Source organism: Manis pentadactyla, chromosome 2 (genome assembly GCF_030020395.1).
Source record: "Manis pentadactyla isolate mManPen7 chromosome 2, mManPen7.hap1, whole genome shotgun sequence".
Classification (NCBI taxonomy): domain Eukaryota; kingdom Metazoa; phylum Chordata; class Mammalia; order Pholidota; family Manidae; genus Manis; species Manis pentadactyla.
In genome coordinates, this window is record NC_080020.1 from 181,350,875 (window position 1) to 181,372,299 (window position 21,425).

Here is a 21,425-nt window from a genome sequence, read left to right on the forward strand (position 1 = left end):
CTCTAATTTGAATTATACCAGCCTAACTTCAGTAACATATAAAAACTCTGCTCCTTTGTAGCTCCACCCCAACCTCTCTTAGTTGTTGATGTCACAAAATTACATCCTTATACATTATGTGTCCAAAAACATAAATTAATAATTATTTTAAATGCATTAGTCTCTTAAATTATAGAGAAAAGATGTGGAGGTACAAACCAAGTTGCAGTGATGCTTGCTTTTACACTAATAATTGCTTTTCTTTAAGTCTTTTCATCTCTTAAGTCACGTAGAAAACAAAAAGTGCAGTTAAAAACCATTTCACAATAACACTAGCTTTTATAATTGTGCATGTACTTACCTTTATTAACATCTTTATCTCTCCATATGGCTTTGAGTTTCTGCCTTGCGTTGTCTCACCCTGCAGGACCCCTCAAGCATTCCTCCAGGGACAGGCCCAGTCCTCACGAACCCCCTCAGCTTTTGTTGATTTGGGAATGTCTTCATTTCTCCTCTTTCTTGACCACCATTTTTGCCAGATAAAGGATTCTTGGTTGACATTTTCTTTCTTTTAGCACTTTAAAGGTATTTAAACATATTTAATGTGCCAAAAGAAAGAAATCTCAATAAGATTATCAGTAGATTTCCCACCAGAAATTTTGGAGCCCACCGTCTCTGGCCTCTGAAGGTTTTGGTGGGAAATCTACTGATAATCTTATCGAGGATCCCTTGTATGTGATCCCTTGTATGTGATTCACTTTTCTTGCTGCCTTTAAGATTCTTTCTCTTTTTCTTTGTTTTTTTAAAGTTTTATTATGTGTCTCACTGTGGGTCTCTGAGTTCACCTTATTGGTGTTTGTTAAACTTCTTGGATGCTTATATTCATTAAATGTCTTTCATCAAATCTGAGACATTTTTATGCAGGTATTCTTTGTCTGTTTCTCTTCTGAGACTCCCGTGACAGGTATATTGTCCACTTGTCCTGCAGGTCTCTTAGGCTCTGTTCACTTTTCTTCAATTTTTTTCTTCCTGTTCCTTAGACTCAATCATTTCTATTGTCCTATGTTCAGATTTGCTCAAATCTGCCTTTGAGTCCTTCTAATGAATTTTTCATTTCAGTTGTACTTTTCAACTCAAGAGCTTTTTTGGGGGGTTTCTTTTTAGTTTTTTTTTTATCTCTTTATTGATATTTCTATTTTGTTCACATATAATTTCCTTGACTTTCTCCACATCTTCCTTTAGTTCTTTGAGCCACCTTTAAAACAGTTGTTTCAAGGTTTTTGTTATATCTCCACTAGGTCTTTTTCAAGGACAATTTCTATTGATTTTTTTTTTTCCTGTGAATGAGCCATACTTCCCTGTCTCTTTGTATACCTTGTGATTTCTGTGGTTGTTGAACACTGAACATTTGAATCTAATAATGTGATAACTCCAGAAACCAGGTTCTCCCTCTTCCTTGGGGTTTGCTGGGTTTTTATTATTGTTTTGATGGTGCTGTAGGCTGTCTTTCTGCCAGGGATCAGCCTAAGGTATAAACTTAAAGTCTTCATAGGTCATTTTTGAGCCTTTTTCTGGGTGTGCATGGTCACTTCCTTATTTCTGCAGTATATTGCAGTTATTTTTTAATGTCCTAGTCTTTAATGTCTGGCTCCCAAAGGGAGATAAAGCAAAAAATGAAGCTGGGGGTGGGGGAAAAGGATGCTGATTCATTAACTCACCTGGAAGTCACTTAAGGTGTAGGAGAAGGGGCTTGCAACAATGGCGAGAGATACAACAATGGCTGCCCAACTCTTTGCACCTCTGTGATCAGGAGCAACAGTCAGTAATCGCAACACAGGCCCCCACTATTTGGGGACAGGCTCCTTTGTGTGCCCTCTTGGCTCTGACAAACTGCTTGCAAGCTGCTTCAGGAGCATGTGCACCGCTGAGCATAAGGAAAGGGTAGCTGCTACAGCACTAGGAGCTGAAATTGACTGAAATTAACCAAAATTTTCTGCAATTTACTGTACAAGTCTAACCCCGAAGTTGCAAACTTTCAGCATATTCCACAATTCCAAAACAGCTACATCAGACTGATTCTGTCAGTGCAATTGTTGTCTAGGTGGTGAGAGAGATTCTTGGTGCTTTATACTCTTCCATCTTCCCAGAATCTTCTCCCATTTCTACTGTTTTAAGGGAGCCCTGATTTTATTTGGGGTAGCTCAGTACTGAGCTAAAATAGTTGATGTTCTGACACTCTTATAGATGAGGTGGCTACATCTGGCTCTGTTATGGCCTGTAAGATGTGGTTAGAGGTCCCTGAGGAGGATATCACTTCCTACTTGAAAAAAAAGACAAAGCCTCATGAAGACAAGATTTTTTCCTTCTTAAATGGAATGTGGATGAAATGGCTGGTGGGTTGCAGTCCTGTTATGTCCCTGAGGACCATGAGGAAGGTGAAATAATTTTGAACTTGGAATCTTTCAGTCCTGGACTGCCTAACCATTATTAGACTTCTGAGATTTCTGAATGTGAGAAAAAATAAACTCATAGTAATTTCAGCCACTGTTAGTATGTCTTTATTCACAGCCAGATGTAAAACTTGACCATTCAAGCCCATAATCCATCAACCAGGGGATTGGGAAGTGGAGGGAGAAACACGGGCCAGTGGAGATATTTGTGTCTGTGCTAAGCACCAGTATTTTTCAGAGCAACCCAATAGGTTGAGATGTGAGGTTCAGCTGCACAGAGGTATAATGGGTATTAAAGAAAGATGGGTATATTTACTCCTAATGAGTCTTAATGTTTTCCACATTTTGTGTACATTTTCCATGTCTTTGGGTTTACTTGCCAAACCTTACTGGCATTTTTTTAGATGGAAAAAGAAGGTATTATAGGCCAATTATGGCACCAAAAATAGGAAGAGGCATGGTGGTTGCTCTTGTTACCTGTATATTATTAAAGACCTTGAAGAAAGTAGCTGATCTTTCCTAGTCTTTATTATGTTTGGTTATGTACACATTTTCCCATCAATATAATTAAAGTGAAGGGACAGAGATGAAGAAATCACAAATAATTAACAATCCAGGGGCTAACATTCTCTCAGTTATTTGTGAGAGAATCTTTCCTTAAGCTTATCCTATGGCCTGGTACAGTAGACAGTAAATGTTGGTTAGACAAAGAAAAAAAATGGCATTAGTTTCACATTGAATTGCAGGGACAGAGGTGCATTTTGAATGCTAGTCAGATGATGAGATTTATTCAGTAAGAATGTCTTCTTCCTGTGCTCCAGTCTGACCTAATGCCTTATGTGAGTGGAGCTCCATCTAATCTCTAGTGTGCTATAGTGTGTATCCCAAACCCATACGTGATACTCATCACGGTTGGCAACAGTGACTAGGCCTGCTGGGGATGTGTGAGGGAGCTCTCCTTCCAACACCAGTGGCCACTGACACAGTATTGAACTTAATGAACATTACGTAATTAAGTAATTCATAAAAAAATAGTAGCTACCTTTTGTTATTTTCAGAGGCTGTGCTGTACATACATAATCTCACTTAACCCTCAGAGTAAACCATGCCTCAGGTCCTGGTTCCATCCACTTCTTACAGTTGGGAAAACCGAGGTTTAAGCAAGTTGCCTAAGGTCAGATAGCCAACCCATGGCCCAGTTGGAACTCGAAACTGTCTGCACCCAGACTGTTTGACTCCAGAGTCAGTGTGCAGAGGCATATCAGAAAATATTGACTATAGTTTGCTTATTAACATGTTAAATAATCTCTAAATACCCTGTTTTGTATGTCCGTTTCTCTACAAAAAGTAATAGTAAAAAGTGACCTAACTCATAGTGACTTTTCAGTTAATGAAGTAAAGATGATTTCTGATTAAGCATTCCTTTATATAATACTTCTTTGTTTACTTCAGTTTCACGGCCTGTGCTCTCCTTAAGGTGGGAGGGTGAGCTGGAGGCAGATGGATAGGCTTTGCTGGAGTGACACACTGTGAGTGGTGGCAGCCGAAGAGCGTGAACGTACACTGCGTGGAGTAGAGCTTCACATTCAATGGATAGATTGCTGGGCTGCGTGACTGTGGCAGCCTTGATGAATCATGGCATTTTTAAGCTCCGCGTGTGTCATCAACGTACGTGGGTTGAAATTGCACAAAAACATAGTAGTTCCCCAGAAATACAAATACAAGTAAAACACACCATTGGAATAGCTGTACCGTTTCGTATAGCAACCTGAAGACTTGTGAAATCTGTACATTTGAAGCTTTTTGTTCTTAGAGCTAATGATTTTGTTTACTAGCTCAGACCATCTCAACATTTTCTATTTTATTTAAGTGTTTAAGATTCAGCCATAAAACTTCACTGTGAACTGAAGCTATTTATAGAAACTCAGCCAGTAGATGGGCAAATTAAAAAGAAAGAGAAGATTTTTTTAAAGAGATATATTAGAAGTTTTCTGATTCATGATGCTTTATAAATAGATAGATTGATAGATCACCATACTTAAAGTTCCCATTTGAATTTGTTTTCAGAAATGTGCTTTGGCAAAGAGTCTTCATTAGATGACTAAGTGAAGTTATATTTACAATAATGTAAATTTGAAAATGACAATGAGATCTTGAATCGGATCTGGATTCCAGTCTGGGCTTTGTAGGTTGGTCCTTGCAGCATCTTAAGTTTTCTTTGAACTTCAGCTTCTCAAGTGTATAACAGAATAATAGTAGCTGGCTCCTGGGGCTTTAGGAGGTGGGGAGCAGAAAAGGTGATGTCAGCTTGTTTTATAATGTGTAAATAAGTAATAATACAGATTTAAAGGTGTAGTATTGTTATGGTAAACTCCATAGCCGGCAGATGGGCTATCTAACACCATCCTTCATCCATGAAGGTGACGATGTCAATTTCAGTTTCTCAAACAACACAGATTTATTGAGCTCTTATGATGTGTGAGGACTTACTTCACATCAGCAGAACTTATGTATAGATTTACAACAGCTATAATTTATGCAATGGCATATTATATATATAGCATACAGTCATCCTGTACACATGCATTTTATAGATAGGTGAAGTTCTCTTTAAGCCCCCAAAGTAGTTTAATGTAAGCTTGTTTGATGAAAGTCTTTCCCTGTATCAGTATTGTTGTGGTTATTACATTCTTACCACTGAGAGCATTGAGCATAATGCTCCCTCCATGATTCAGGATCATTTAGATTGACAACGTATTCTGTTGAAATAGAGTTCTTTAGAGCTTGGCTAGTGAAGGGCATGGTGCTTTTTGTCTCTACTTTAAATGATCCCACATCACTAAATCTTTTGTGTTCTTGTATCAGCATTTTAAAACTGCCCCCCTCTCCATTTTGAGCTATTAGCTCTCTTCCTGGTAACATGTGCTTGCCTCTTTTAATCCACTCTTCCCTCTAATTTCAATTTATAGTCTATAGTTTGGGGGCGGAAAACAAATTAAAATCACCTTTGATATTAAATAAACACTCAGAATACATGGTAATGCATGAAGTTAGGTGCAAGGGTTTTGTGATTTCTTCTTTAATCTCAAGGATTTATTTTTACTTGCTTTATTAGTTCCAGGTAACTGGAGTCTCTCTGGATGAATTGTTTTGCCCAACACCACCATTTACAGTCTGTATCAGTTTCCTCTGATAATCACCAGTGATAGCTTATATAGTTCATTACCAATTATAAAATGTTTCCACCTACACTACCTCCTTTGATCCTCACATGATCATGAGAGATAGATAGGACATACGTTATTTCTGTATTTTACAGATAAGAAAACTAAGGCGTAGTTGGAGGTTATTCAGTGGATTTTAGCCAGGGGTTGCAACTGAATCTCCCAGGAAGGTTTGTTTATCCATACATGTGTGGTGCCTCTACTTGGAAATCTCAGTTCCATAGGTCTGGGACAGGACCCAGGTATACTGATTTGTTTTGAGGAAAGATCCCAAACAATTTTAGCATGAGTGGCTTTCCCCAATCCATTTCCCCTTCCTCCACAGCCCCTCCCCCCACAACCTCGGCTCCTGTTGAAAACTGGGTAAGTCTTTATGATCAGTGAGTGATTTAAGATACTTTCATGTGCAGGTTACAGACAGGCCAACAAACAGTGGCTTAAACCTGTGATTTTTAAGGGTGCCGTAATCAACTGATGTGATGGTTAGAACAGTACCCTCCCCTCCCTGCCATGTTACTTACATGACCTGACTTTTTTTTTGAAAGGATCCCTTGTTGCTGTCTTAGGGATACATAGCTGGGGTCAAGAGTAGTGCACTAACCCCATCCCGTGTGGCTCAAGGTAAAGCCAGAGTGATGTGTTGGTGTTACAAGGCTGTCCATACCTGCCCACCACCTCGTCCCCATCTGTCCTCAGGCTCACCCACTCCTCCCCTCTACGCTGACGTTCTCTGCCCTCCAGGCATGCCCCCCACTCTAGGTTGCTTGCATTTGTGGTTCCCTCTGCTGGAAGAACTCTTGTTTTGGCTTAAGGCCTCACCTCCTCCAAGCCTTCCCTCAAATGTCATTCCCAGTGAGGCTTTTTAAAACCACACTCCCACTCCACACATACACACCCAAGCATGGATTCCCCATCCTTCTTCCAGGCTTTGTCTTTCCCTGTAGTACTTAATTTTTACTATGCCATATGCCCCACTGATCTGCTTTCCCTTTTCCCTCACTAGAACCCAAGAGCTGTGATTTGGGTGTGTTTCATTTGCTGCCACATTTTGAATTCCTAGAACCTAGGAAACAGTAGGCATTCCATAAATATTTGTTGAGTGAGTATATTCTTTATGCACAGCTCTGATTAGTTCTGTGGGGTAAATTTCTAGAAATTAAATGACTATATTACAGAATACGGGCATTTTGAAAGGCTCCTGATGCATGTGACCAAACCCTGTCTTCCCGAGGTTGAATCCTTTCACCCTTACATCAGTGGCCACCATGGCCCTGTCTTCTGCACCCTTGCATCATTAGCAGTTATACCACATCTGTAGCCAGCCTGGTATGTGACAGTTATATTTGTTTAATGTATTTCTTTGCTTAGGTGAAGTTGTATTGTTTCTCATGCGTTTCTTCCTTTGGTGATCAGTAGCTTGTCCTTGACCTAGTTTTCTAATTTATTTCTAATGTTTTCTAATTTGGTGTTGGTGTTCTGCTGATTGATTCATAAGACTCTTTAGGTTATAAGGTTCCTAAGTTACTTTTGTTATCTCTGTTGAAAATATTTTTCCTAGTTTGTCATTTTTTTCTTTTAATTTTGCTTGTGGTGTTTCTTAATATATAGCCTTTTAGTTTACTATGGTTCTTCTATTGTTTTATGTTTGGAAAGGCCTTGTCTACCTCTCATTTTAAATATTCACCCATAATTTCTTTTAGTTCTCTTTTATTAATAAAAATACATTTTATCCTTCAGTTAATCTGCAGTGTTGTGCCATATTGTGTGGGGCAAGAATCCAATGTGTGTTTTCTTCCTTAAGTAATAAACTACTGTATGTGCCTTCCTTTCACACTAGTATGAACATCATCTATAGAATAAGCTAAAATTTTATACTAAGGTCTGTCTCAAGTTTTTCAGTGTGGATACATTTATGTTTTTCTTTTGCCAGAACTCAACTGTTAATTATTGCAGCTTTTTAATGTTTTCTTTAAAATTCATTTTATTTTTTATTTGCTGGTTATTCTAAATAAATTATAGGATTATTCTGTCAAGTTCAGGAATAGATGTGGACATAATGACCTAAAATGAAAATCAGATCATGCCACTTTCCCATGGAAAATCTTTTAATGTTAGTGTACTACTCTTGACCCTCTCAACCACCTTCAGAATATGAAGGCCAACTCATTTATGAGCCCCCCTAGAAGCTCCCAGCCTGACTCTAGTTTGTGTATTACTATTCCCTGGATATGGTTTACAGTTCATATCTGCACTCCTGTCCTATGCTGTTTCTCACCTTCCCAACTGTGCTGCTCCATCTGCCTTTAATGACCTTGACTCACTCCCATTTACCCTGAAATCCATCACCACCTCCCTGAGTGCTTTCACATTGGCCAGCCTCTGCAGCCGTGTGTGTCTGTTGTCACCCTGCTGTGCCTCTATCACCACGTAACCCATTGCCTCACAAGGTGGCTTAGTCTTCCCTGTGAACTAGGTGGGAGCATCTTGTGTTCATTTTGTATTTCTAGTACATACTGCACTACCTGTCATGAGGTAAGTGGTGTAGATGGATGAGAGGAGAATATCCAGTGCTGGAAGCAGGGAGGTGGATTGTTGAAATAATCAAAGTGAAAGATAATTAGGGTCTTAACTAGGACAGGGATGGGGAAAATGAAGAGGAGGGGACATATTTGAAAATGTTTTAAAGAGAAAACTGACAAGACTTTATGTCTGTTAAATGTGAGCGAAAGAGAGGGAAGATAATTTGAATCTTTGATTTCCAACTTAGACACCCAGGTACCTTGTTGGTAACTTAGCCACATTTAGGCACTCAGGAGGAGGGGCAGATTGAAGGAGGGCACAATTAAGACAATCGTAGATGTGCTGTGAGTTGGAGGTGCCTTTATGATACCCAGTGGAGATGTCTGGTAGGCAATGAGATAGAAACAGGCTAATTATATACTTCTGTTATTCAGACCAGGACCGCTTTGAGATTGAAACACAGGGTGCTATTACTGATTATGCCAGGACAACCATAAACTACAGATGACCCTAACAAATTGGGATATATGGTCTCTCTCTCTCTCTCTGTCTCTCTAAAGGTCAGATATGAAGCTTGAAGAGAAAGGTCTGTAATGGAGTTAATGATTTGTGAATCATTAGCATATAGATGCCCTGAGAGTAGGGAGAGCTTATAGGATGAGAAAGAGAGAAGAGGAAGCAAAAACAAAACCATAGTGAATATAAACATTTTAGATAGTGATTCTGAACTGGCAAATTTTTTTCAGAACACTCGTGTCTCCAAATTTTCCTGAAGATTCTGATATCCTAACCAACTATTTTCATCCCCCACTCATCTCTGTAACCATCTTTTGTCCCAAATTCCAACCAGAGGTGATGGGAAGAAAAGTCGAGAATCACAGGCTTATTGGGTGGTCAGAGGAAAAGGAGCCAGCAAAGCAAACTACAAGTGGCCAGAGAGGTAAGAACCAGGAAACGATACAGTTCAACCAGTTACTGAAGGAAGTGGGTGGAGGTGGTCAGCAAAGTCAGGTGCTACAGATAGGCTCTGTAATATGAAAAACTGAGGTGTGTCCATTGGCCTTGGCATTGAGGGCCACTGGCACTCTTCTCTGGGGGTGGACAGTGTACTTGTTCTGCAGAAGCCAGAGGAAGTAGGAGGGGCTAAAGCTGTAAAGGTAGAGACAGGAGTGGTCACCAGCAGTCCTGCAGCACTGAAGTAAGGGAAGATTGTTTCTTATTTTTAAAATGAAGATAGAGCTGAGTCTGTAATTTATTGACTGAGGGAAGGAACCTGTAGAGACGGCAAGGCTGAGCAGGTGGGAGAGGGAAGAAATGCCAGTCTGTAGTCATACTGAAGTTTTTCTGCTCAGCCCCATTTTCTTGTCAGGAGTACCTGTGCTGTACTCTGGTTGACTACCACCAGTTGGTCCCAGGAGGAGTCACTTTAACTTTGAAAACCATCATTCAAAAAACCATCCAAAACCTGGGATCTAGCTTTTTTTCTCCCTCATTTTCATTAAAGACTCAAGATGGGAACCTTTGAATAGAATATAAATTCATCTTTTAGCTGTACTGATTTGGTGAAATTCGCTGGTGAAGTGTTGATAACCCATCAATCTAGATTTGTTAGTACGATATATACTTGTTGGAAGATTTGGAAACAAGTACTGGTGATGAACATATTCCTTTAGAATGTTGTGTGTGTGTTTGTGTGGTATGAACTATATTAGAAGGAAAAGTGAGTTGTAAAATGGAATTAATTTTTTTTTTCTTGAGAAGTTCCATTAAGAAAAAAAAATGTTAAGTTTCGGAAGAAACTGTTCCGTTTTCTGATCTGCTACTTCATAGTAAGTAGTTAGTTGTAAGGTTAACTTCCTCAGAGAGAAGAAGGCAAGGACACTAGCAAAAGGAAAAGAAAGGTTTTAGTAGCTCTGCAAAGGCCCAAACATGCTCTGAAAAGTAAAGATTTCAGGCTTAATGTGCATGGAACAAAAGGCCGTTGTGAACTGTGTACAGGAGTTGGTGAGAGTTTGTATTCTGCCCCTTTTTTCTGTGGGAGTTATTTCCTGTTGTTGACTAGAGTTCTTTATTTAGAACCACCTAGCTTCAGAATGCCTGCTAGCTTGCAGAAAAGTGTGTATTTAAAACATAGGCTTATTTCAAGACAACTTCTGAAAAAAGTTACACTACCCGCCAGGTCAAGAGAGCATGTGGGCTTTGTTCCGATGATCCCCACGTCAAGAGATACAAAGTAAGAAAGAATCAAAATGCCTTTGGTATAGGGGTCAGTGGTCACCTGAACACCAAATCAAAGATACTTCATGGGGAAAGTATATTTCCATTGTTTTTTTAGGGAAAACAACAGCAACAAAATTTCACTTTATAGTACTAAATATGTTACTTGGGTATTAAGGAAGTAAAAAGAAATTTTCCATATTTTGTGGAGAAGCTTTTATCCTTTCTAAAGTGATAGAAGTTAGGCTGGCAGGTGAGAAATACACCCCAAACACAGGCTTTAAGCCAATCATTCTCTTACACTTGCCCTGTCAGCTGAGCATCCTATTTGAACTTTGGGTTTCTCTGGCATCATTACTGAATTTTATAACCTGTGATTTAGAGAGAAAGAAGTACAAAATATCAAAATGAGTGAAAGGAGCAAGTTATTACAGAAATAATGGAGAATAAGTAGATGCATGAAATGCGAATATTTTCCAGTGATTCATTAATAGGTATTAGACATTGTTGGAAAAAAACCTTATGAAGTTCTACTTTGTGGAAACTCAAAGAAAAAAATGTTATTTTTTTTAACTTGATGAAATCTGAAACAATAAATTCAGGTTGTTTATTTTATCATGTTTATTTGCTTTTCATGTTTTTAAAAAAGAAATTAAACATTACAGATAAAATAGAAGCCCCTGTGTGTCTCTCCCTGATTCCATTACTCTCCTCCGTTTCCTAGAAGTAACCACGTTCCTGAATGTTTTTTTATCTCTAATGCTTTCCATAATTTCATATGAATGTATTTGTAAATATTATGTAGCAATGTTTTAAAATACTTAATATAAATGATATTATACTGTAATATTTCACAGTTTGCTGTTTTACTCATATTATGTTTTTGAGATTTAAACATGTTTGATATATGGTAACCTCAGTACTTTAACCACTATAGTTTTCAAGTGTATCAATTTATTCTCAGCATGATGAACATTAAGGTTGTTTCCAATTTTTAGCTATTACAAGCAAAACTGCCACAAACATTATTCTGGGTCTCCATAGGGGATAAAAATAAAGAGTTCCTCTAGATTCTAGACTTAGACCTTTCCATCCAGAATTCCTCCAGAGAAGTAAGCACCAATAATACTCCACGGCATCCATTGTATACAATGAATTAACTTCGTCCTGTAAGGCTAGAGTGGATCAAGTGTAGGGCTGAAGTTAGAGACTGACCTCTTCTTAATTCTTAAGTTCATTTGGGAGGCTTGAGATGGGGGGGTATTTACACCCCAGAAATCAGCAAATGCTACAAATAAGGGCTCCTTTGCCCACCCCCAAGCCGGTTGTTAAACATTTACCAGCACACGCCTGGTTTTTAACACCCTTGGGAGAATTGAGGGAAGAGTCACATGAGGCATTTTTTGCAGCACTTATTTTCTCGTGGAACTCAGCTGAGAAAGACTGCATGTAATTGGGTGGGAGCATGTATCTCCATCTAGGTAAGCAAAACCTCCAGACTGGTCAGTCTGATAGCTGTGAACTATCTTTTTATAATTTGCATTTTTCTGATTATTAATGAGGTTGAGTGTCTTTTCACATGTTTGTTGGGCATTTGCGTTTCCTCTTTTACCCACTTTTCTATTCGGTTTATATGGCTTTTAAAAAATGATTCAGATGAGTTCTGTTTAATTCTGAATACTAATCTTTTGTTGATTATATGAATCACACATATCATTTGACAGTCTAGCTTGCCTTTACCTTGTTTCTAGTGTATTTTGCTCAATAAATGTTTAATTTTTAGTGTAATCAAAGTCACAAATCTTTATGGTTTATGCATTGGTTGTCTTGTTTTTTAATAGTCAAAGTCTTAGTAGTAAATAGAAATAGAATTCTACTCAACTGATTCAACTAATGTGACTTCAATGAGGGACTAAAAGGGACTTTACAGATGTGGCAAAAGTTGAGGATGAAAGACCAGAGGAACGGAAGACCAACAATAGTAGGAAGCTGTCTCTATCCTTAGGCCTAAAGAGGAAAGGGGAGAAATAGTGGGCCAGAATTCCTGAGAGTTGGCATTTTGGAGAAGGGGCCACTTGCAGAAGCTGTGGCTGTGAAGGAATGGGTACTGCCATTAGCAGGGAAAAAATGTCCCAGTCTCTCTCCCCTCTTAACCCTCTGGTCTCTCTCTGATGTCTTCCATTTGCTGAATTCAGCCGGAAGCTAGTTGGTAAAGGAGCTTAGTCCTTAAGGGTCAACATTTCAAGGCACTGAGGAAAGCAGAGGGAAGTAGAGAGTGAATCTTGGGAGACAAGCAGTAATCACACATTCCCCATCCTGAGGCCGTAAACATACTCTCCTATATTCTCTCTGAAAAGCTTTAAAGTTTTGTTTTACATATTTAGATTTTAGTCAACCTGAAGTGTATTTTTTGGAAAAATATTAGGTACCTAATTTTACCTTATTTTTCATGAGGGTAACCAGATGACCCTTAGCCATTTAGTGAATAGTCTGTTCTTTCCCACTTATCTGTAATCTTGCCCCTGTCATGCTTTCACATATGTGTGAGTCTATTTCTACACTCTCAATTCTGTTCTACTGATATGTTTATCCCTATGCCCACAGCACTCTGTGGGTAAGAGTTTTAAAATAAGCTTTGATAACTGGTAAGACATCTCCTTCATCTTGTTCCTTAAACTTACTATAGCTGTCTTTAGCCCTTTGATAATCCAGATAATTTCTGAATTTGCTTACCAAGCTTCATGAAAAAAAAAAATGGAGATTGAAATTGGAGTTGTATTTAATTTATTGATGAGTTTGGGGGAGAATTGATATTTATATAGTATGAAGAATTCTTGCCCATAAATTGTATGGTTCTCCATTAATTCTGTTCAATTGATGAACTTTTGAAAGGGTTTCTGTTTTCTCATTTTTCGTTTTTGGCTATAATGTGACAATAGTAATTCTGGAGTCTTTATAACTTTTTTTTTTTAATCACTAAAGTAAAAGCCTGATCTCTAACAGTTCTAAAGTGGGAACAAATCAGACTGGATTGAAAGTGAATATCTGATTCATTAACTTTTTTTTCAACCTTTCTGTAATTTGGGTTTTAATTTCTTAAAGGAAGTTGAAAGGAAATACAAATGGGTGTTGTAATTACAAATACTATCCCTGCAAAAGCTATTTATATGCAGCCCCTGCATGGCCTGTGCTGCGTTCTATGTAATGAGGCCAAATGAATCACTGTAGTCAAAATCTGACACTTTCTAAGTGAGTTCTTTAATTTGATGTGACTCTTTCACATGTATCTTTTCTTTTTAACAAATCATCTTTAGGGATGATTAAATACATGCATTGTTTGAGCAAACTCAGGTTCATATAGTGTACATTTATTTGTAATAGAACAGAATGGCAGTGGGCAGTTATGCTATAGATGATATTCTCGTGGTATTTGCTGCCATCCACTCTCCTTTCTAAATTTGGTGTTACAGATTGAACTTCTGTTTTTAAAAAGGGAAGTTACATATAGCTCATTCACACTATTATTTTTTCCTTACATGCCAGTTTCTCTGATAATTGCCCATTTAAGGAGTTTCATATAACTCAACCAAGGCTTGTCTAAGAAAACAGTTTTGAAACAAGTATTACTTAGCAAGATTAAATCTTTTGTTCAGTGTTTAAAGCATGGTTAGAAAAACAGTTGACTGGTTCACAAGTGTATCTAACATGGTATTGGTGATTATCTGAGGTGCTTGCTTTAGTTTCTTCACCCTGTACATTTCTGAAATTTTAAATAGATTTGAAATTTAAAAATATATATTTCTTTTCAGTTTAACACAGGGGACTAATAATATTGGACAGTTGGGTAATCTGGAAAGGTCTTGTTTATTCTGACAACAGGTCTTTAAAAAACAATTCTACACTGGTGATTAAAAGATTAAGTCTGTACCATCTTAACTGTTACCTCTCCTTCAGAAAACCAATAAGAAATTCCAAATTGCAAAGAGCTGATTCATTTTTAGTTGTATACTGTGTTTACATTTAAACTGTGTTCTCTGTCCACGCAGTTATTTTCTAATGATACCTCATAGCCGTAACTTAAAGGCATTTCCTGGTCATCTGTAACATTATAAAGGATGAAATTTTTTTTTTTTTTTACTTCTCAGTGTAGACTTTTTATAGCTGGGACTTTAAAAAATGGTTTAAATGTATTATCTGCATTCCCTAAATCACCATACTTATCTTAAATGATGTCTTCACTCAGGTGATTTAAAGGTATGGTCTAGTTTCTACAATAGATATGTATAGCAGAAAATAGTTTAGTTTAGTCAGTCACATAAATTTACTTTATTTTGAAACATGAGAGACAGCTGGCATTAGAGTAATGCTTTTGAAAAAAATTATTTTTCCTGACATAATTTTACCAAGTTTTCCTGGGAATTAATATTGGTTGATGATATTCATAACATGTTTGATTATTGGCATATTTTTATATTCTGTGGCCAAGAGGGCCTGAAGGTGACAGTTAATAAATAATCATTTGAACCATTCAGGTAGTCACTTGAAAATTTGGATTGGCAAGTCTATTTTTTTAACATGCTCAATTATCTGCAAGGTTGTTCTTTCCACATTGAGGCTATATAGATTAACTCTTAACAATAAGTACTTCGTGAGTGCTCATCAGTCTTTTTTTAATTATGCTAATCCCAAATGTCATATTTTAGAAATGCTGGAAAGCAGTTATGATTACAATATCATATCATTACAGCAACCTTAATTATGAGAGTTCTCAAATACTGCTTAAACAATGTGTGTGTATTGTTATTTACATGTGTACACACACACTCACTAGAGCTTAGTGAAAAGAAGTGAGAGGAAAACTTAAACAGGAAAGATGAACCCCTTGAGTTTATGAAGCTGGTACAAACTCTACAGCATTCTTAATTTATTCATTCATTGAATATTTACCAAGTACATACTGTGTCAGGTACTGTTCTAGTTGCTAAAGGTTGCGTTGTGAACAATGACAGTTTTATGAACCATATTGGAAATGAGTGAGGGGCTGGAAGGTATGATGAGTTTCATTTCTTTTCTTGTTGTGGTGGTTGTGGCTTATTAATGCTGCAGGTCAAAATGTGATCCTCACAAAGCCATGAACAGGCAACAGTTGGAGTTCTTTGTGTAAGATAGAACTGTTGTTATTTCATGACCCTGTAAAGGGTTGAAGCAAAGTGTATCTAGATCCTGGCACAGCATGACCCTACTGGTGGCCTCTACACATGGACTCTATTTCCTTTCTGTGAACCATCCTCCCTTCTTGAGGAGATCAAGATATTCTGCTTGAGTCCTTCCTGGCTTCCACAAAAATTTCAATGAGGGTCTTGTAGCCTCTAGACCTTCTTTGTCCCTGGGAGTCAGCTTGGTAGAGTTCAACTGGCAGGTCCTTCTCCAAGCCTCCCTTTACTCACCTGTAAGACATGGGATGTAGTGCCTGTCCTGCCTGTGGCATAGGGAAGGTCTTACGAAGAGCAAACAGGTGAATCCATAGGAAAATGCCCTGTAAACCATCCTGCTTCTACACATATGTTGGGGGTGGGGGTGGTATTACAGATTTAATTGCTAGGTGACTTGAATTGTTACCATAATGGGTAACAAATCCAGGAAAATATGGGTAAGTAGGACTGGCTCAAATCTGTCTTCTTGGTGTGAGACACAACGCAAAGAATATATCCTATTGAACAGAGCATATTATCATTATTTGTACTTCCACCTCTTTGTTTTAAAAATCTACATTGAGCCAATGATCTCATTGGAGCCCTAGAACTCCTCTGGGAAGGCATCCCATTGTAGTCACTTTTCACAGACTCCTCACTCTGGGAAGGGGCTACAGAAATATTTGAGCCTGAGCTCCTCTTGCGGGGTGTGGAAGCAGGCCCTGTGATGTCAAGGGTCTGGCTCAGCCTCACTGCTGGCTGAGGAACTAGACCAGAAATCTGACCAACACCCTGTGCTTTTTTCACCAGAACCAGTGCTGATCCTAACTCGGTGACATGGCAGATTAAGAAACTAAAAGGTCAGTGATTAATTCTAGTTAAGTGGTTTATTTGTACAAGATCTTCCAACTCCTACTCCAGGACTCTTCATCTCACTAGGCTGGTTCCCAGGGACAAGGAAAGTCTGGAGGCTGTGAGACTTCTAACTTTCATTGACATTTGTGGAAGCTGGTAGTGTTACTGTTGAGAAGTATGAATCCTCAAGAAGGGAGGATGCTTCAAAGACAGGAAGTATAGAGTCAATGTGCAGAGGCCACCAGGGAGTAGTACTGTGTGGGGAGCTGGGGACAAGAAGAGATGTTTTTGAGAATGACCACCAGTTCTGGTAGAGCTACATCCAGCAGGAAGGGGACCCTGGAGTGTCGCCAGGGAAGGTCTTAGCTCTCCAGCTGAGAAGAGGGCAACAGCAAAAGCTGGGGTCTCTAAGGAGAGTTGCTCTAAACTGGACTTCACAATTCATCTGAGGATTTCATGGAAAATAGTGGCAAATTAAACAGGAAGGAAGCTGATGCCCAACAGGAGCCATCTTCTCTAGAAATGGTGAAAAGGGACTAATAAAAAATGCTAGGGATAATGAAATGGTTTTCAAAGCATTTACCTCAACTATTATTATTAGCATTTTGTTCCAATTCAGGATCTAAATGCTGTCATATTTTTAAAGAAGATAAAAGCATATCTCTAACAGAATGATCCTCCCTTGGTACCTAAGGGGCAGTCAATGTAAAGCAGTCCAGTAACAATAAGGGAAGCTTTGCAAAAATAGCCTTCACTGGAGTTGAAGTCCTGCTTGTGTAAATGTGACTTCACGGAGAAGCAGGAGAAAACCTGACGAAAGTAGGTGGAGGAAGAGATGGAGAAGAGTTTTCAGAAGCAAATGAGTTAACTGGCTCCTTTGGTACAGTGAAGTTTTCACTTGGGAGTGGCTGAAAAGTACTAAGCCTGTCTGTGCCATCTTTGTGAGAGTACTTAGTTTTCCAAGTCATTGTATCCTGTTTCAATTCCTTGATAATCAGTTAGGTGATGTGATTTCCAGAACTTTATTTTGAAGTTAACAGTTTTCATTTATTGGTGATTGGGAAGTCCACATTCAGTTGGGATTTCTGTATTTTCCGTGAAAAGATTACTTAGCCCAGCCAGATAAACATGGGGTCTGCACCGTGTTTAAGAAAGTGTTTATTTTATTTTATTGCCCTATGACCAATATTTCCAAGGTATATAGATAGATGATTATTACCAGTATTTCAGATGGAACCTGAAAGATTGAATAATGTAAAGGAGAAAGAAAAATTTATTTGAAAACTGTTTTGAAGTCTTTGTTTCTCAGTTTATATAGGCAGCTTGTCCTTGTGTCATTTCTTCGGTGCATGCTATTTAAGTACTAAAAGTGGCCTTCTGTTACTGTAGTAGTCTACTAGTTTGCAAGATGTGGGAGCGCAGAAACTTTCAAAGACAAGCAGCGAGTGCAAACTAGTACCCAGAATGACAAAGCAATGTTGAGAAGTACCTCTCTGAAATTGAAACACATCAGTATTTTTTAAAATTACCATCACAATTCTATACTTACAAAAGCAATATTTGTTTTCTCCCTAAACAGATATGTTCCTGATAGTTAAATGTAGATGACTGGCCTAATTTCTACATGTGAAAGTGAGGAGAAACTCCAAATTCTAAATCCTGAGGGTAGGATTATTTTAAATGGGCTTTTAGATGTTGCAAGGATTTAAGAGTGAAAACCACGCTTCATGCTCACTAAGCATTTCTTGTTCATTTGCTATGAAAAAAACAATTATTTTTTATAACAAGCTGTTGCATTCTGAAGGGAGTTGACTTCAAAAGTTCTAGGGGGGCCCCTCCTTATCCTCCTGGGTTGGATTCCTGGGGCAGGCAGGATTGCTGGGCTGGCCAGTGGGGGAGTTGGCCTGGGGGAGGGGAGACAGTTAAGCACCTTGTGTTGAACCACATCAGCAGCTGTTGAACTTCCCACTTCATGCTTTGACTTCTTGGTGAAAGATGCCAGAATCTAACAGTGGGGGAAGTGGGACTCCTATAAGGTGTGCACTGAAACAAAGTGTTAACAGCCTTCTAAAAGTGTGGAAAGGTGAAAACCATTTCACCTCAGAATTCAGGTTGCTCTCCTGAGAACTCAGACCTTTATTGAGCTTGCACAAGTGCTTCAGCAGAATCACGTGTCCACTCTGGAGACACAAAAATCGTCACTTTGATCTCAGTTCTTTTGTACAGGAATTGTACTGCATTTTGTAATCCATTTGCTAGAAAATATCCAACTGTCACAAAAATTCTGCAAGTTTAACTTGCTGCTAACTTCAATTCATGAATAACAGTTTAAATTCATTTTAAATTCAGCAGCCTCTAGCCCCTGCTACCAAGCTATCACAGGAAGAGCTTATTACAGCTTCTATTTCAATGGCTTTTCCTTAAAGTGAGCGCAGAAAGTGTACGTGGGTGGTTAGGAAACTGTTAGTAGTTAGTGTCGTCTTAAAAGGCAGAATTCTGGAAATGAAAGATATCTTGGCTGCACCTAAAATGTTTGAGTGCTATGCCACCAAACTGAGCAGGACCTGCAGAGGGCCCTGAGCACTACTTCCAGGCTGTGTAATTGGGAATGCTATTATAATGAAACTTTCCAATGACATCCTCATCTAGTTAGCTTTTGGCACTGGTTATACTTATATGAGATTTTCATTATGTGGGAATCCAGTAAAAATCTTTTTCATTCCCCTTAAAAGAAAAAACAAGAAACATTGCACTACCAACAATTTTAGCCCAGGTTTAATTTCAATCAGACCATCAATTTGATTGATAACAAATCATTACACAACAGTTTGAATAGGTCTAAACTTGTCTTGATGTTAACGACTTAAAATCGCCTTTATGTTAAGTCTTAAAGTTTTATTGTCCTTAAATATTAACTAGTACAGTGGACCATTAAAAGCCAAAGTGATCTGAGATGATATTGATTGGGTTGGCAGCCAAAATTTTAAGGTGCCTGAATTACTTTTTGTAACATCTTTACACTGAATGCGCTGTAATTTTTTAAATAATCTTTAATTTTCCGGGAAACCTGCCTCTCATTCCCTACTGCTTTGAAATGTACACCACTTTGGTTTACACACCTCTCCAACTAGTATAAATTTGTTCAAACAGATTGTTTCTTGAGGGTAAAGTCTATCAACCTGAACCTTTTGGGCAGAGGACGGCGCCTCTGACCTCCCTGCTTCTCCACGCCTGTCTCTCCTACATGTGTGGGCTCCTCCAGGGCAGGCGGCCGGCTGCGGGGTCTGCACCGTTGCTCAGCTGGCCACTAAAGATGCAACTCGGTTCCGTCCTGCTCCGAAAGTACTGTTGATTTGGTGACCTATTTCGAGTGTTGCGCAGAGATCTCTGCGCGCAAGCGGCATTTTGTGTCCCCCGGCTCCAGCTGGAGCACCCATCCTGCCATTCGGTCATCTCCGTGGGCCACTTGCGCGTCCTGAGACACAGGGGCTTCGGGGAGTGTCCCGGCTGCGGACGCTGCCGCCCCCGCCCTGCCGGGATGCCTGCCCCGAAAGCCTCGCAGGCAGCGTGGACACCGTGCCTCGGGGTCGGATTTTTGCCCCCTCCCCCGCCCTCGCGGGACCCTGCCGGTCCTGCTGACCGGCCCCAAGTTGCCGAATAGCTCAGATGCTTGTCATATTTGCGGTCGCGCGACTCAGCGGGCTGTGAGCGCGCTGTACTCGCCGCCGCCTTTGTCACCAGCCACTCCGTCATTTGCATGAGTGTTTTTTAGTGTGTGAGGGGATTACTGGTGGTTAGTTGTGGTCCCCTGGCTGGAGCGTCTCTTTTCCTCTCGTCTTTCTTTCTCAGCCTTTCCTTAAGAGAAAATAAAGGGCGCGCCGGAGGAGAGGGAGCCGTGGGCGGCGCTGCCACCCGGCATCTCCCGTGCTCCGCCTGCCCCTTCCTGCTCCTCCGGCGGCCGGGGCCCGGCTCGGCATTTATCGAGCCTCCCGGGACCGCCGGGGGAGGGGGCGGGCCGAGCCGGGGGCGGGGCCGGGCGAGGGGCGGGGCCTGCTGCGCCCCGGGGCCGGGAGCTCGCGGAAGGCTCGCTGGCCGCACGTCACTCCTGCACGGCGAGTGCTGGAGCACGAGCTGCCGCTCGCTCGGTCAGGGCGCCCCCTCCGCCCGCCTCCTGCTTCCTCCTCCGCTGCCTGCCTGCCGCCGCCGCCTCCACCATTGTATAATGCTTCGAGCGCGCAGGCAGAGGACGGCGGAGTCTTAGCCGCGGTGTTGCCTCCTGCCCGCTCCCCGGCGCCACCCTCGGGCCCCCGGAGCGGGGACTCCGCATGGAGCAAGAGTAGCCTGAGGAGTGGGCAGAAACCCCTCTTGATGCCCTAGTTCCCAGGTGGAGCTGCATGTGGTAAGTTCTCCTGGCGCCCCGCTGGAGGGGATCCTCGGAGGCGCTGGGCTAGCTGGTGGGTGGGGGGTGGCGCTGGGACCCGGCCAGGGCCGGGAGAGCCCGAGGGCGGAGGAGGGGCCCCGAAGGCCGCGAGGGTCGTGGGGGCCTCCTCGAGAGGGTCCTGGGCCGGAGCAGGTACCGGGAGGAGTGCTGCCTCCGGTGCCCGGCCCTGGGAATCCCGGGGCGGGGGCCGGGGACCTCTGGGGTACGCGGGCAGGTCTGCTGGGGGAAGGGCAGGGGACGGGCAGTCACGGGCCGGGGTCAGGAGGGGGTCGGGAGCTAGCCGAGCCCAGCAGTGGGCGGAGGGGGCTGGGATGTGTGTGCGTGTTGTGGCGGTTGTGCTGTTGTAAACGTGCGAGACTTTTTTTTTAAAAGCTTGGATTGCTGACGCGAAGGCTGCTTCACTTTTGGGTTCCGTGACAGGGTTTGCATCCAACTTGGTGTAGTGTGTTTCTGTGAGTTCCTTGTGTTTTTAGCTTAGAAACAGCCCCCTCCACCCATTTTTCACCCGTGACAAGTGAATTGATTTTGAATATGTATGTATATTAAA

The 21,425-nt window shown here is 40.7% G+C and overlaps 1 protein-coding gene across 3 annotated transcripts in view; it reads left to right on the forward strand.

Moving 5' to 3' along the window:
• The window catches only part of SERTAD2 (SERTA domain containing 2), a 109,680-nt gene that overhangs the window by 67,471 nt on the left and 20,784 nt on the right, over positions 1-21,425 (forward strand). The window contains exon 2 of one of the 3 annotated variants that reach the window (XM_036890396.2): positions 16,393-16,442. The exons of 1 other annotated variant lie outside the window; for it this stretch is intronic. The gene's annotated coding sequence lies outside the window, so the exon portion shown is untranslated. Of the gene's footprint in view, positions 1-16,392; positions 16,443-20,527; positions 20,837-21,425 lie in introns of those variants that run through there. One more of the 3 variants, XM_036890395.2, reaches the window with a different exon arrangement.